Source organism: Monodon monoceros, unplaced genomic scaffold (assembly GCF_005190385.1).
Source record: "Monodon monoceros isolate NGI ecotype Baffin Bay Population unplaced genomic scaffold, NGI_Narwhal_1 Super_Scaffold_14, whole genome shotgun sequence".
Lineage (NCBI taxonomy): Eukaryota > Metazoa > Chordata > Mammalia > Artiodactyla > Monodontidae > Monodon > Monodon monoceros.
This window is the reverse complement of record NW_021703770.1, coordinates 14,232,073-14,249,566: the sequence shown is the minus strand read 5'-3', so window position 1 is coordinate 14,249,566 and position 17,494 is coordinate 14,232,073. Positions and strand designations below refer to the sequence as shown.

The window sequence follows — 17,494 nt, the reverse complement described above, 5'->3', positions numbered from 1 at the left end:
CTAGGGCGCCGGGGAATGGGATTTTATTACGAAGAACCGCGAAGCCCCTTTCCCCTTCCTGCTGTTCGGCATCCTCTGGGCTATTAGGCTCTCCTGGGGAAATAATCAAGCCAGGAGTTTTGTTTTAGTTTTGGTGAGCGTTTAGGGAGAGGGGCCCAGAATGCGCCTCCTCCCGACTGATGGGGACTAAAGGAAGTTCGGTAAAAGTCCACAGTGAGGAGGCGATGCCCGAGAGTCCCAGGCCCTCACAGACCTCAGCTTATTAACCTCATCCTTGAAACCGCGGGGCGGGGGCCGGGAGGGGGGCCCAGTGTGGCAGCTATGGTTTTCCAGATGAGGGCACTGAGAGCCCCTGAGAAGGGTTAAACCAGTGACTAGGGTCACAAGGCTAGTTTCTTCACAATCCACAGTACAATCTGAAATTATCCTGTTTGCTTTTTGGTAACAAGCTACCACTCTCTGCAGAATGTAATCTCCAGGAGAGATCAACTGTCTTGTTTTGGGGGTATCCCAGCTCCAGCACCTTGCAAGGCCTAGAGTAGGCCTTAGGTAACTATTTGTCCAATGAGTAGGTGAATACATACGGGAAGCTGCTGACAATCAGGGTATCTTATTGTTCTTCATGACTACTAGTTATGATACTTTACAGTCTGTTCCATTTGTCAATTAGATTGTAAAGAGTGGTCACAGCAGAGTAAAATCTGCATGCTCAATAATTAGCTTCCACTTGATTCCTTGATTCTTCCACACCCCTTCCTCTGCAGCCATCAACATTGCCCCACCGACTCTGTGCAATCTTTAAGGCTCAGAGTAGACAAAGAAATTGTGTGTGCCTTGGGAGGAGGGTACATGTTGGAGGGGAAAGGAGATGTTTTTAATAAAGTCTGTTTTCAAGTAGCCAGAGTTTTCTGATTCAGGTTTTCCACCATAAATAATTTATTAGCATAGTAATAGTAAAAATATCTTGTAAAAACACTGCAGAAGATCCCAAGTAAATGATAGTCACTATGATCATGCTGACAGATGAGACAGTGTTGGGTCTGGCCTTTGTTGGAGAGAATTGATAGCTGTAAGGGAGCATAATTAAGAGATGTGATTATTAAAGATGCATGCTAGTTACATGTCAGCAAACTACATCTCTGTAGAAACTATAGAAGTCAGAAGATTTGAATTCTATTTCTGCTAGAGCAACATACTGTCTGTCTGACCTGCATGAATGACAAATTCTGGAGGCACAATTTCCTCAGCTGTCAAGAAAGAGTAGAGCCTATAAATGCCTACCTTTCAGGATTGTTTAGAAAGTGTGTTAAATGGGATTATTGTTACCAGTTCTTTCCTCTTTGGTAGTGTAGTGCACTCACATGGCCCATGGCCTCTTAGTAATATGTAACTCCCTGATTCTTTTTTTAAAATTGAAGTATAGTTGACTTACAATATTATATTAGTTTCAGTGTAATGATTCAGTGTTTTCATAGGTTATACTCCATTTAAAGTTATTATAAAACAATGGCTGTAATTCCCTGTGCTATACAATATATCCTTGTTGCATATCTATTTTGTATATAGTAGTTTCTGTCTCTTAATCCCCTACCCCTATCTTGCCCCTCCCCCCCACTAATATCTATTATTTTGTTCTCTGAGTCTGTTTCTGTTTTGCTGTATACTGTATATTCATTTTTATTTTTTAGATTATACATATAAGTGATAACGTAAAATATTTGTCTTTGACTTATTTCACTAAGCATACTACTTTCTAGGTCTATCCACGTTTTTGCAAATGGCAGAATTTTATTCTTTTTTATGGCTGAGTAACATTCCATTGTGTGTGTGTGTGTGTGTGTGTGTGTGTGTGTATCACATCTTCTTTATCCATTTGTCTGCTGACAACTTGGGTTGCTTCCATATCTTGGCTATCGTAAATAGTGCTGCTATGAACATTGGGGTGCATGTATCTTTTCAAATTAGTGTTTTCATTTTTTTGGATATATTGCCAGGAGTGGGACTGCTGGATCATATGGTAACTCTATTTTTTAGTTTTTTGAGGAACCTCCGTACTATTTTCCATAGTGGCTGCACCAGTTTACATTCCCACTAACAGTGTACATCCACAACCTCACCAACATTTGTTATTTGTAGACTTTTAGATAATAGCCATTCTGACAGTTGTGAGTGATATCTTATTGTTGTTTTGATTTACATGTCTCTAATAGTTAGTGATGTTGAGCATCTTTTCATGTTAGCCATCTGTATGTCTTCTTTGGAAAAATGTCTGCTCAGGTCTGCCCATTTTTTAATCAGGTTGTTTGATTTTTTGATATTGAGTTGTATAAACTGTTTATATATATATTTTGGATATTAACCCCTTGTCGATTGTATCATTTGCAAATATTTTCTCCCACTCAGTAGGTTGTCTTTTCATTTTGTTGATTGTTTCTTTTGCTGTGAAAAAGCTTTTTAAGTTTAATTAGGTCCCATTTGTTTATTTTTACTTTTATTTCTTTTGCCTTAGGAGATAGATACGAAAAATATTGTTGCCATTTATGTCAAAGAGTGTTCTGCCTATGTTCTCTTCTAGAAGTTTTATGGTTTCAGGTCTTAGATCTTTAATTTCGAGCTCATTTTTGTATATGGCATGAGGAAATGTTCTTATCTCATTCTTTCACATGTACCTATCCAGATTTCCCAGCACCACTTATTATTGAAGAGACTGTCTTTTCTCCATTGTATATTCTTGCCTCCTTTGTTGTACATTAATTGACCATAGGTGCATAGGCTTATTTCTGGGCTCTCTATTCTGTTCCATTGATCTTTGTGTCTGTTTTTTTGCCAGTACCATGCTGTTTTGATTACTGTAGCTTTGTAGTATAGTCCAAAGTTGGTACTTCCCTGATTCTTAACATTAGCCCTGGCCATGTAACTTACTTTGGCCAATGGGATGCTAGTGGATATGATGTGAGCAGAGAATATAGAGGATATGTTGTGTGTGCTTGTCTGATTGGGCTAGCCCTCTTGTACTTCTACCAGCACCCTGGCAAGAGCATACCTGGGGTAGCCACTGCTCCTCAAGCTTTGGTCCTAGGATGTGACACATGGAGCCAACACCCCAGTTGTCCTACAGTTATGTTAGCAAGAAATAAATGTTTATTATCGAATGCTACTGAGATTATTGTCATCTTTTATTACACAGAATTATTGTGTCAATAGCTGACTACTACAAAGGGTTGAGTAGATAAAAGTTTGTGAAAGTTTTAATTTGAAAGATTCAAGATTCAAGCACAAGTAGGAAATCACAATTTTTGGGTCCTTGTCTTTTTGGGTAAGAACTAATCTCAGGAAGCCTCAATGTTTGTCTCTAGTCCTTTGGCTTTCTCTTCCTTCTCAAAAAAAAAAAAAATGTGGCTATCATATCTTAGCTCAGTCTTAACTGAAGTATGAGTGACTGCTTTAGATTTCCCACACCATTAAAAATCCAACTTGACACTTCTTCCAAGACATGGTTTCTAACTAGGAAGCCTTGTAATGCTGAGCCCTTCAAGATAAAGAATGTGCTAGGCCATGTCTAGACCAGTTACCTTCACATTAGATGTTGACTTGACTTTGCAATGCCTCTGGAATTGGAATCCTTATCATGGCTGAGCATTTGAGAACCACAAAGACAAATGGCTTTGGACTCGATATAGAGGCAGAAGGATACTCTGAGAATTTCACAAGGCACAGACTGGGGAGGACAAGTGTGGCCTGATGGTTTGAGCAATGCACAGGATAGTTTGGCCATGAGTTCCATTGCACAGATACCGAGCCTCTGCCACTCCTGAACAGCTTTGTGCAACAGATTGACCAAATCACATGCTGGGTATTTGATTATTTACATGTGCTTCTCCCCTATGGGACTGTGAGCTCCTTGTTGTCAGGGCTGTGTCTTAGTGGTTTAGTCATCACAGTGCCTAGCATGGTGCTTGGTACATGACAGATAAACCAGAAATAACACAATAAATGTTAAACTACTGTGGGATGCTGTTAGTTCCATGTCTTTACCTATTGACATATTATTTCTAAGGACATAGCAGAATAGGGAGGTGGGAGAGTTCAGATATGCAGTCCTGCCCTGCATATCTGAATTCTCCAACAATGGTGCCTTAACAGTTGGTGAGACAAATAGAGAAGGTGGTCAAAATCCTAGAAAAAGATGTTTTAATGTGCTTGTTACCTTGATGGCAGATATTAGCCATGCTAAAGATAGTGTGCCAAGCACTTTGCAAACATAATCCTGTTTAACACTCCTCACAAAAGCCTGTGAGCTAAGTATCATTATCCCCATTTTATAGATGAGGAGACTGAGGCTCAGAAAAGTTAAATAGCTTGCCTAGGATAACTCAGCTATATGTGGTGGAATCCAGGCTGGTACCCAAGTCTATCTTCAACCCCAACTGGAGCCAGATTGACTGGGTTCAAATCATAGTGCCCTGCTTAAATAGCTGTGTGACCTTGGGCAAGTTACTTAACCTCTCTGTGCTACTTTTTCCTCATTTGTGAAATGGGAATGATGACAGTACCTACCTCAGAAGGTATTGTGAGATTGAAGTAATATGTATAAAGGTACCTATAACAGTGCTAACATCAGTAGTAGTTATTATTATTTATCTTTATGCAAAACTTGCTTAAGTCCATTTATGTCTTCCCCACCAAATTTTAAGTTTTGAGGGCATGGAGCCCAGCTCACTTAGCTAATTTCCAGATATGGGAAAATGTGTCTATTGGAACAAACTGTACAATGAAATGATAGTTTACATATTATTAGTTATTATTTGTTGCACTTGAACTATGGAAGTGGGCTTTATTCTGTTCCAAAGACTACATTTTCAAAGGTAAAGCTGACAAAACTTTAGCCTGGCTGCTACCTCATAAGGCTCTTTAGAGAAATTGTTTGTAGAAAGGACTGTGAAAAACTTGATAAGTATAATAAATATGATAAATACGTTTCTAATCCAAAATGACATTTGTTTATAGCTTTGGCCGAGGGACTGACTACCTCTCACTGAAATGTAATGATATTTTGTTTTTTCATAGTTTCTCTTTCTAAAAAGGTGTTTTTTGGTGTGAAAAATACTTAGCAGTAGTTGTAAGTTAAAAATAACTTTAGCTTGTTGGGTTGGGCGGGGACTGAAGTCAACCAAATCTGTTGGCTTACCCTGTTCAAGTCAGAGTAAATTTGATAAAGGAGGAGCTAGTGTATTTGCAACCTGCTAGTGCTGTAACGAGGAATGTTTAATGCCACAGCAATTTGCATATGACCTTGTGCCCTGGCTGTCTAGGGTAGGGCATCCTTGAAACAGTGTGAAATAAGTCTGATAGCTGTGTTTGAGCAGGAACTGCCTGCTGTGTTTTATTTCTGGGTCTCTGGCTGCCAGGAGTCCTGCCAACTAAATTAAAATCAGTCGGACACATGTCACTGAGAATATTCTCATTACTTTAATGAGAATCATTTGCTATTCCTCAAATGGGGGCCTGGTTCTGTTTCTGAGAGAGGGTCAAGGACATTTTGCTATAATCCTCCTCCTTTTATAGCTCAATGGCTCAATTTTAATGAAAATTCTTTTTTTTCTTTTGATAAGTAGCAAAAAGGATTTGGAGACAAAACTACTACTAACTTTTGTATAATATAGGGAAATGAATAAAACCACAACATTTACACCAATAGCCCAGACTTCTAGTGTTTTTTTAAAAAATCCACAGATTTTAAAATGTGAATGTTAAATTTGTTATATTAAACTTTTGTTACATTTGTTATAGATGTAAAGCTTTAAATACAGTATTAGTTCCTGAAATTGGTTAAAACTAGCCTATCTGTAATTCTTCAAATGGTATCTTGAATGGCTGAGTAGCAAATTTTAATTCTGAGATTTCTCATGTGCAAAAATAGCTCAGACTGAAATTCATCTAGACATTGTGTCTTGTGGTTTACTTACTTATATTATCACTCACATTCACATAACTTTGAAAAATGGTGTTTTTTTCCCAGTTTACAGATGAAGAGACTGAGGCTCAGGTATGTTAACCACTTACTCGAAAGTCTGCTTATAAAAATCAGAACAAACTTTTAGAAGTTACCTAGTCCAATTCCAAAGAAGAAAAACTCACTCAGAAACACAGAGCTGGTTAGTAGCAGTCCTGGGAATTGGGTACCATGAGACCAAACCAATAAGGTTGGAATATTCCATTAACCTTTTCTACTGACCAATGTCCCTGAGAAAAGTAAATTTCAAAGTAAAATTCAAACCCTTTGATTCACACATTCCAATGATTGGATTTTATCAGGACTTCTCATCAGTGAGTTTGGTCCAAAGAGTAGAAAAACAGTAACAGGTATTTGAGCCCTTAAAGAGACTCCTCTTCAAAGTCAACGAGGATCCTTAGAGAAACAGAAGATTTGAAAAAATCAGGTGCCTTGTAAGTCCTTACCTGAACATCAGATTGAATGCAGATCTACAGTTTGTTATATTTTGACAAATTGTGATCACTGCATGTTTTGACTTGTCAACCCTAGTTATTGGAGAAGAAGTTTGTGAGTCATGTTAAGTGTGTTTCCTCATATGAGTCAGCTACTGATTTGTCAAATCCTGGAGAAGTCACTTAACCTATTTGGTGTTCGGTTTTCACATTTATGTACATGTACATGTTATAGAGATCGTTAAATGATTCTATGACATCATTGGTTGAAAGGTGATCAATAACAATAATTACAAATTTTCATCGGGAAATAGAAAAACAATTCTCTCCTGTCTTTTCTTGGGTGATATGTATATCTCGGCCTGTCTTAGCCACTATTTTCCCCAGAAAGCTGAAGTCTATAAGTGGATTCTGTTCATTGATGTATGCCTGATAGCGGGCGCATATGAAGTCTCCATGTACGTGGAATTGAATTTCTAAGTTGTAGCCTAGAAATTGTGGTCTATGACCTAAAAACCATTTTACTGTTTGTCTCAGTTTATTCGATAAAAATAAAAATAAAATGAACCCACGATTTCTTTTAAATAACAGTACATTCATTTCAGGAAGAAGAAAGTAATTTAAAAAGAAGTACAGAATGTTCATCTTCTTTCCCATTCTGACTACTGCCTGAGAAATTCAGTCCCTTAAGGGACTTAATATTTTCAACCAGGATTTACTGTTGATAGTAATTTAAGAAATAATTTAGTCTTTTAAACATCTGCTTTGCTAAAAATGGTATTCCATAGAAGCTTTTGCTAACCATCTTCAAATTGTGTGTTTATTGAAGAGATGGCACATAAATCAGATTGTTTCTCTCTTCTGTCAACCAAGCAAAAGGAGTGGTTATCTCTCGTTCTGTTTTTGATCATTTTACAGGCTGTAAAGTTTATTATAGAATGTCATTCATTCATTGTCTCAGCAGGGTTATATCACACCCTTGCTATGTGCCTGGCCCTCTTCTATCTAAAGCAGCTTAGGGAACACAGAGATGAACGTTGACCCTCAGCGGGGTAGAGACCATGGGGAGAGAGAGACAGAACATTGACCCTCAGGGGTGTAGAGGCCATGGGGAGAGAGAGACACATAAATATGTACTCCTGAAACTATGCGATGTGTGCAGTGAGAGAGGTTTGCACAGAGGTCGTTGGGACACACACGAGGATAAAGCACCTAAGTCAACCTGGAACAGTCAGGCAAGGCTTCCTGGAGTTGCTCTTGAGCTGGGTCTTAAAGGATGAGTAAGAACTGATGAAGCAAATGGAGATAAAGATGGGAGTGGGGTGGCCACCCAGGCGGAGGAGACAGATGGACCAATGACAAGAGGAGGGGAACAGCATTGGGTGCGGTGAAGGTCAGAATGTGAGGTAGGGACTGAGGAGAGCCGGGGATGAAGAGGTTGCGGGCAGACAGCAGAGGGCTCAGTGAGGATTGTTGGAAAGCCTGGGCTTGATGTGAAGCGGTGGGAGCCACGGAAGAGCTGTAAGCAGGGGAATCACATGGGTCAATTTTGCTGTAGGTACTTCTCTCTTGGATGTCAGAGGGGTGAATGGAAGAAGCACAAGGACAGGAGATAGGACACAAGTTAGAGGATGTTGCTGTTTCCAGACAGCAGCTGACGAGCATCAGAGCCAGGAGAGAGGCAGCGGGGGTGTGAGGAGAAGAGGGACTTGAGACGTGTGTAGGAGGCAAACACTGCAGGATTTGGCGATCGATGGGATGCGAAGGGTGACGCCAGAGAAGCACCAAGGAGGGCTCTCAAGATTCTAGCTTAGATGAAAGGAGAAGTGAATGGTTGGATGGAAGGCTGAGGGCTAGAGTCTCATTGCTTGCGTGAGGCCTCACTTTCACTGGTTTTAGGGCCGGGAACACAGCAAACTCTGTATTTCCTCTGCCTGGGGGGAGGTTGCCTGTGTTTCTGGAAGGACTTCTTCCTAATTGCCCAGACCTGCCCAGAAGGAGGCAGGAACTCTATTTGGAGCAACATTTAGAGGGACTCTTCTCTTTTGCCCTCTTGTATCTGATCCATCTGAGATGGTTTTTCTCTGCCAGTGGTTACAGCACACAGCCCTGTACCATGAGATGAAAGGTTCCATTTTCAGGCCTTAAAAAATGTTACAAAATATATGTAGTGCTATTTCTCACTACAAATAAGTTATAACAAACTTTCTTTTAAACAAATAAGCCAAGGATTGTAAATTGCCTAAAACCAAGTGAATGAATGTGTGTTGAAAATTTGCTGTGTGTATATATTTACCATCCAGTGAGTAGCACCCTCCCGCTAGCCCCCTGACTTAGGGGGAGGCCCCACTGTGTCTTGGTGTGTGGTAGTGCTTATTTCCAGATACAGAACCTGTAAAGGGACCAGATTTTCTTGCTCCCTGCTGTGGTCAGGCCAGGGACAGGCACTGACTTAGACTTGACTGGTCACACTCTCCCGGGGAATGATGGAAGGAAGTTGGTGGTTCCTCACTGGAAGGCATTCCTGGCCAGCATCATTGGAAGGGGTGCTGACTCAGGTGGTCCTTGTTGCAGCAGCTTTGCATGGTCCTTGCTGTCTGGTCCTCTTGGGCTGTCTTGGTTCCCACCTGGTTTCCACATCTGTTTCTTCAGCCTCTTTCCAATGCTATGGACACTGATAGTCTGATTTCTGTTGCTTACAAACAGCAATCTTGACAGTATGGAACTCCCATGCAGGAAAGTTATTCAAAGACTGGGTCACACACAAATACACATTCTCCCGTCCACCCTTCTCTCCTCTAACCCCCTAGAGTCTCATGTGCTTACGTGTATAACTCGGGCCAAGGGTTGAGTTAGACCAGAGGATGATTTGTAAGTATCAGGGCTTTTACCGAAGGAAATCATCTGCTGAGAAAACTGGACTCAAGCCCAGACAGGGGATTTTGGCTTTTGCACAAAACTGGCAGATTTAGAAACACTGAGACAGAGAAGAAGAATGCTGAGCTGGCCATGTGTGAAAGTAAAAGATAAGGAATTGAAAAGCTGAGAGCTGTAGATTTTTATTATGAATCTATGCCACGCGCATCATCAGGGCAGCAAGGCTGAGGCAGAGAAAATTCAACTGGTGTTTTATAAATTTCCCTAAGGTACGTGTTTTGTTATAAACAGTTCCTAAAATGGATGCTTCAGATGTGGAATTTAGTTTGAAGGCAGGAGGGAGGGAGGAATGTTTATTGAATGTGTGTTGTGTGCCTGACTTTTTATCTACATTAGTTTATTTAATTCACCCCAAAACCTGCAAGGTAGGTGTAATATGCCTATTTTATTCACAAGGAAACTGCATAGTTAGACTCTCACAGCTCATATGGGGCAGAGCTGGGATTTGAATCTGGGACTTTTGACTCTAAAGCTCATGTGCTTTCCTATGACACCATTCCACCTCCTGAAGTTTACAGGAAACCAACAGGGAGGATAAAACAGAGAGTAGGCTGCTAGACCTTAGGAAGGGAATTCTTCTTCCATGTAAAGGAGAATCGGGACCAGAGACATAGCTGACTGGTTTTTAACACAGCTGCCATGTGGACTCTGAAGGGACCTCAATTGCCTTGGTGTCCTACACCATCTCACCTCTGAATAACCAAGGAACTCACCTTATGGCAGAGGAAGTACAGCACTGGCCTCTTGGTGACAAAATTAGCTGATACTATGTGACCCACCACTCAGAAGCTTAATAGAACTGTAGAATGACCTAAAGACCACTGGGAAATAACGTCCTTAAAGTTTGGGGCTTCTGTCCTGTGAAATATAGTAAATACAGTGTTTCCCCCATATCCAAAATACAAGTCTGTGGAACCAAGGGGGAGGTGGGAGTAACCTCATCTCATTTTTAGACTATTACACCTAACAACCCACTTAGAGTGTTTTGGCTTCCCATCCCTGAAATCCCTGGTTGGTGAGTTTGGAGGCCCTGGTTTCCACCAGGGACCAGAGGCATAGTTCTATTAGAGCTGAAGCTGAAAGTGGCCCTGGCCATTTGAGGCTCCTCATGCCCCTGGACCAACAAGCAGATAGAAGCTTACCGTGTTGACTGGGGGGATTGATCCTCATTATCAAGGAAAATTAGGTTACTGCTACCCAGCAAAGGCAAAAAAAAAAAAAAACCATATCCAGAGCCCAGAAGACTCACTGGGTCACTTCTTAGCACTCTCACATACAGTAATAATGGTTAGTGAAAAACCATGACAACCCAGTGAATATTGAGTCACTAAGGGCTCTAATCCTATGGAAATAAAAGGTTGACTCATCCTATCAAGTAAATAAAACTCTAGTCATCTGCAGTGCTGAGAGAAGGGAGAAGGTGGATTGGGTGGTGGAAGAAGGAGGCTTGATTGTTGATTTCAGTCCCTTGATCAGCAGGGGACCGAAAGGTGTGGATGGTAGTTGTTATACATGTCTTATCTAATCAATTACAGTTTCCTTTTTCTGCTTGCCTTTCTGCTACCTCACGTGAAGGGTGTGTTACAATTTAGGTTCCAAGTGACAGTGTGACTGAATTGACATCTCCTTTCCACGACAGGGCAGTTTATGGAATTTGGTGTCTCGGTAACGCTGGGGGTGAGAGTTTCTTCATCCGAGTGAGGGGCAAGATGGATGCTGAGTGGATGCGACAGGGTGGATCATGCAGGGGACTCTCAGCATCCCTCCCCTCGCCTCCCCTCAGTCCACGTGCTGTCCTTCTCTAGACCTAGGGCTGAGCCCTACAGATCACCTTACCTGGGCTCCCTTGCCCTCTGGTTTCCATTTCGGTTTGGTCAATGGAAGTTATGGGCAAAAAAATTAGAGGGTGGGAGGAGAGAAGTCAGACTATTTCTTCCTCACTCCCTCTTTGCTTAGGCACCATCAGCTTGACCCTTCCGTGACTTTAATTCCTGCCGGGCAGCTCCTCTGCCCTGATTTCAGTTCTCATTGGGTTCTGCAGAATTGCTTTTCTCCCCTTGCCCTTGAAGACCCAGAGGTAGCAACAGCTTCCTGCTGCCGTCATCTCTTGAAGGCTCCCTTAACTCTATCCACACCTCCGTAACTGATCCCTTCATTAAAACCTCTTAAATTAAACCATTTGAGCAGAGTTTTGTAACCTGCTGGGTCCCTGTGATACAAATTGGGAGCTGATTTCATTTTACTGAAGCATATCATTTTCATTTTATTCATTTTATTGAAGCAGTCTTCATTTCCTCAAAGGATATGTAGTAGTATTTCTTGAAAAAGAGTTTCTACAATATTTAAATCAATTTCATCTACAAGTGTCTGATTTACATGCAGCCATGCCAGGAATAATACAAAATAACTATATGGGCCATTCTTCACCTTGCGCTTCTGCACTTACCGATGTATATTAGAGATACACATCAGTAAACACAGAGCTGCCTTATGCCTTGAGCAAGTCTCATTCCATTGCGGACACACGACAGTGTATTTCATCGACGCCCCCATTAACAGCTGGTTTCCAGTCCTCCCTGACCATGCCACGGTAATTCACCTGAATATACACCCTTTCCCCACTTAACCAAAATATTTGTTGGATAAATTCCTGGGAGGATAATTCCCAAGTCAAAGGGTATAGGAATTTTAAATTTGGCAGGGATGTCCAAATGTTATCCAGAGAGGCTTAATCAATGTGCACCCCATCAGCAGTGTGCCAGGGTGTGGGGCCATTATTAAGTACAATAAGGGTCAGCTGAACACAAGCACTGCCATACCATGACAGTCGATCTGATGATAACCCTGACGGCTCCTAGGTGACTAAGGGATGGGATGCGCTGGACAAAGGGATGATTCACATCCCAGGCAGGATGGAGCAGGATGATGCAAGATTTCATCACGCTGCTCAGAACGTGCGATTTAAACCTTATTATTTATTTCTGGAATTTTCCATATAATATTTTCGGATGGAGGTTGGCCTCGGGTCACTGAAACCGAAGAAAGTAAAAGCGCGGATAAGAGGGGACTATCGTGATATGAAGTCAGCAGAATTAAACAGCATGAAATGATGGGGTGGATGTGTGTTTTGGGACTCTTAAATGCATCGCCCTTCTTTTGGCAACAGCACGCCGTCCTTGATACTTAACTCACCTGTGTTGTATGGGACTGCCTCACCTACAGGTGACAGTGTGGGCACGTGGCCCTGGTGAAGCATTTCTCCACAGGACAGGGTTGGGGGCTTGACGAAACCAACCCGGAATCTTACAGATAGCACAGTTTCCTGTGACAAACACAAAGGGTACAATCTCAGCAAAGTGGACCAGGAAGTTTCAGGCTGGAGGATGCACTGGGAGGACTGCTTCTTTTTATAAAGTTTTTTTTTTTTTTTAATTTATTTTTTGGCTGCGTTGGGTCTTTGTTGCTGCACGCGGACTTTCTCTAGTTGCGAGTGGGGGCTACTCTTCGTTGCCATGCGCGGGTTTCTCATTGTGGTGCCTTCTCTTGTTGTGAAGCACCGGCTCTATAGGCACACGGGCTTCAGTAGTTGCGCTGTGTGGGCTCAGTAGTTGTGGCTCAAGGGCTCTAAGCGTAGGCTCAGTAGTCGTGGCACATAGGCTTAGGTGCTCCACGGCACATGGGATCTTCCTGGACCACGGATCGAACCCGTGTTCCCTGCATTGGCAGGCGGCTTCTTAACCACTGTGCCACCAGGGAAGTCCCAAGGGAGGACTGCTTCTTTAGGTCACCCCATTTCCTCCTAGGAGATACATTTGGATTTGTGGTGATGGGCTTCTGCCTGTCCAGGGTGAGTTCTGGTTGAAACTCCTGTAGCATCATTTCATATGATTGCAAAATGTGCCTTTGTCAGGGTATATCATCTGGATCTGAAATCTAGGTCCTGGGAACAATTTCTTACAGGGTCACCAGCACCATCTTGTTATACAGCTGTTTATATGTTTGTCATCTATGTATCAATCATCTTTTATGTACTTATATACATATATTTTGTGATGCAGTTCCAGGCGTCGCACATGGGCATCGAATTACAGCAATGAAATGGTGACCAGTCTGTGGTCTTGCATAGTCATTTCCCTACAAGGTCTAGGAGAAGCTGAGCACAAGCCTGACCTCTTGGATATAGTGAGGTATTCAGTACATGTGACCCAAATCTGGCCAATCAGAGCGAGCTGCAGGACCCCTGCTGGTGATACTCAGATAGCCCTTTTCTGCAGGAGTTCCTGAGAGGGTGGGACACAGCCCTGCAGCCATCTTGCCTCTGTGAGAGAAGATGGAGAGGACAGCACAGCTGAAGAGATGTGACCAACTCATCCCAGACTGACCTGATTTTGAAACATAAAGTCCTGCATCCTGGGAACCCCCTCAGTCCTGGGCAGATCAGGACAGTCTCTACCTCAAGCAGAGAGTGGGAATGTGTTGTGATGACATCATCTAATCCCCCAGATCCAGCCCTGCCTGTGGACTTTTCACTGGCTCTGCCCTTTACAACCAAATGTGTCCTGACTGAGCCATAAATATACAGCTTAGGGGACAGGAGCATCTGTGTGGCTTTGACCAAGTCACTAAAATCTTCCAGTACGCCTTGATTTTTCCCATCTTTAAGACGAGCGGGTGGATGATTTTTACATTCTCTTCCAGCTTCATACAGTCTATGCATCGTATCAATCCAGCTTTGCAATGCCCCCACTTTTTTTTTTTTTTCGGTACGCGGGCCTCTCACTGCTGTGGCCTCTCCCGTTGCGGAGCACAGGCCCCAGACGCGCAGGCTCAGCGGCCATGGCTCACGGGCCCAGCCGCTCCGCGGCACGTGGGATCCTCCTGGACTGGGGATCGAACCCGTGTCCCTTGCATCGGCAGGCAGAGTCTCAACCACTGCGCGACTGAGGGAGCCCCATTGGCCCTACTTCTTTGCATCACCCGTTTCTGATTGAAAGCTCATGGGCCCAGCTGATTGGCTGGGACTTAGCTGCAAGGGAAGCTGGGAAAGTGAATATCTTTTAGACTTCTGTAGTGGAGATGGGCTCTGCCTTACCCCAGAACTCTCAGTGGGGAATTCTCTAGAACAGGAAGATTTAGTGTTGGGTAGAAATTTTTCTTTTTTACTCTAGTAATAGGTGACAAGCTAGATCTCTCCAAATTGAATACATTGTAGTTGTTCAACAGCTTCTGACAAAATGCCCAGTTCTCTGAACCTTTTGAGTCAGTGAAAGCTTTACTGTGTTATTTTTCATCTACTCCCGACTCTCCAAATGTCAGGTGTCAAAGCTATGACAGGTCATCATGTACTCAAGAGACCTATTAATTTCTTATCTATCCCTACCTTTTATTTTAAAAGCAAATCCTGCCAGAGCACAGTGCCCTTTTAAATGTAAACGGAATTGAGTGCCTTAAGAAAAGAAAAAAACAAAACAAATATACCCAGAAAAACACTGGGGCTTCAGCCTCCGATCTTGCCGTGCATATGTAATCGGGGACTTTCCCTGATGCTTTAGACCATGAGAGGCTTGGCCTGATGGCCGTGTCCATCTCCCATGTGGCTCTTTCCTTGGGTGATGCCCCAGGACTTTTCATGAGTGAACTCCCCGTGTCATTTCCTCAACATCACCTCAAGGGAAGCCGGCCCCAGACCATCCAACGGGTGCTCATGGAATCAGAATTGTTGCACATCCTGAATGAAGCAGGCTTTGATTAGATCAGTGTAAAAATGCAACCCCTCTCCTCTGCCCTTAGGCACGTGGATAGTTAAGTCGCATAGTTACTCACAACCACTATGGTGGTGCCCACATGCCTGTATTTAAGCCAAGAGACCTCAGGTTTGCCAGACATAGGGGAAGGACATTCCAGAGAACAGGGCCATCTCTCTTCACTATCTTGGGTATTCCAGCTTGGAGGAGGTGGGGGTGGATCTTAGAGAGCGTCCGGTTCACCCTGACCATTTTACAGAAATTAGGGCTTGAAGAGGTAAAGTGCTTGCTCAAGCTTACGTAGCTCAAAAGTGACAGGGCTAGTGCAAACTCTGGCTCTCCTCCTCTAAAATGGAGGTGATAAAAATAAGAAAATATTCGGGAATTCCCGGCAGTCCAGTGGTTAGGACTCTGCGCTTCCACTGCAGGGGGCCCAGGTTTGATCCCTCCTTAGTGGGGAGCTAAGATCCCAGAAACCACGCAGTGCGGCCAAAATAAATAAATAAAAATAAATAAGGGCTTCCCTGGTGGCGCAGTGGTTGGGAGTCCACCTGCCGATGCAGGGGACACGGGTTCGTGCCCCGGTCCAGGAGGATCCCGCATGCCGCGGAGCGGCTGGGCCCGTGGGCCATGGCTGCTGAGCCTGCGCGTCCGGAGCCTGTGCTCCGCAGCGGGAGAGGCCACAGCAGTGAGAGGCCCGTGTACCGCAAATAAATAAATAAATAAAATATTTGTTTGTGAATCACAAGTTTGCTGTGACATTAAATAAGAAAATATATGTGGAAGCAGTTTTATACAAATAGTACATAAATTTAGGAGGCCCTGAGCAAGTGCTTAATCTCTCTGTGCCTCAGTCTCATCACCTGTGCAATGGAATAACATCAGTCCCGAGTCATCAGCTTGTGTGAGGATTAACTAAGTTAAAACATGTAAATTACTCAGGGTAGAGTTTGCACATTGTGTGTGCTCAGTGAATCCTGGCTATTATGTTGGCTTATTGAACCTAATACCCAAAGGAAACTTCAATTAGCTCCTGCTACTTGACTGATAAATTAAAAAGTTAATTAAGTGGCTAATTTACTCCCTTCCAAATTCTTGTTCAAAATCTGTCGAAAAACTAAGGTCTCACTGTCCTATATTAATGAGCCCCAGGAGCAGTAGAGAGGGCTGTCGTGGAAACTGGGGAACTTGGCTGTGCCATCTTTCTAAACATGCAGCCTCTGGGTACTGTCCTAAGGGCTGAACAGGGGTACTGTCCTAAGGGCTGAACTTGTTTCAAATCCTGGCTCTGTCACTTGCTGACTGGGTGCCCACAGGCTGACCCCTTCGTTTTTTTGGGCATCCATTTCCTTGATTGTAAAAAGAGGGGGTAAATAGACTCTTGTTAGTTTTAGATATGTCTGTAGGAGGTGTAGACATTGGAACTGAATTTACTGATTTCCTAGAACAGTTAAGATTGTGGATTCTAGAGTCAGAATCCTGGGTTTAAGGGCAGTCTTGTGTGACTGGGCAAGTTATTTAACCACTCTGAGCCTCAGTTTTCTGATCTGTAAAATGGGGACAATAAGAGTACTTCCTTCAAGGGTTGTTGTGAAGACTGAATTAGATAACGCATGTGCACTACTTAGCCTAGTGTCTGGCACTCCGTGAGCTCCTGGTAAGTATTGGCTATAATAAAAACAGCTACTGGAAAGGATTTGTTTTTTTTTTTTAAACATTTTTAAAATATTCTTTTCCATTATGGTTTATCACAGGATATTAAGTATAGTTCCCTGTGCTCTGTTGTTTATCCATTTTAAATGTAATAGTTTGCATCTACCAGCCCCAACCTCCCACTTTATCCCTCTCCCCCTCTCCCCCTCTCCCCCTTGGCAACCACAAGTCTGTCCTCTATGTCTATGAGTCTGTTTCTGTTTTGTAGATAGGTTCATTTATGCCATATTCTAGATTCCACATATAAGTGATACCATGTGGTATTTGTCTTTCTCTTTCTGACTTACTTCACTTAGTATGATAATCTCTAGTTGCAACCATGTTGCTGCAAATGGCATTATTTCATTCTTTTTTTATGGCTGAGTAATATTCCATTGTATATATGTACCACCTCTTCTTTATCTGTTTATCTGTTAAGGGACAGTTAGGTTGTCTCCATGTTTCGGCTATTGTGAACAGTGGTTCTGTGAACACAGGGGTGCATGTATCTTTTTGAATTATAGTTTTGTCTGGGTATGTTCCCAGGAGTGGGATTGCTGGTAGTTCTATTATTAGTTTTCTGAGGAACCTCCACACTGTTCTCCATAGTGGCTGTACCAACTTACATTCCCACCAGTGCAGGAGGGTTCCCTTTTCTCCACACCCTCTCCAGC

General features: G+C 42.8%; 1 protein-coding gene across 1 annotated transcript in view; it reads left to right on the top strand.

The window, feature by feature from the left end:
• Positions 1-17,494, top strand: part of WDYHV1 (WDYHV motif containing 1) — a 227,869-nt gene that overhangs the window by 92,299 nt on the left and 118,076 nt on the right. The window lies entirely within an intron of this gene.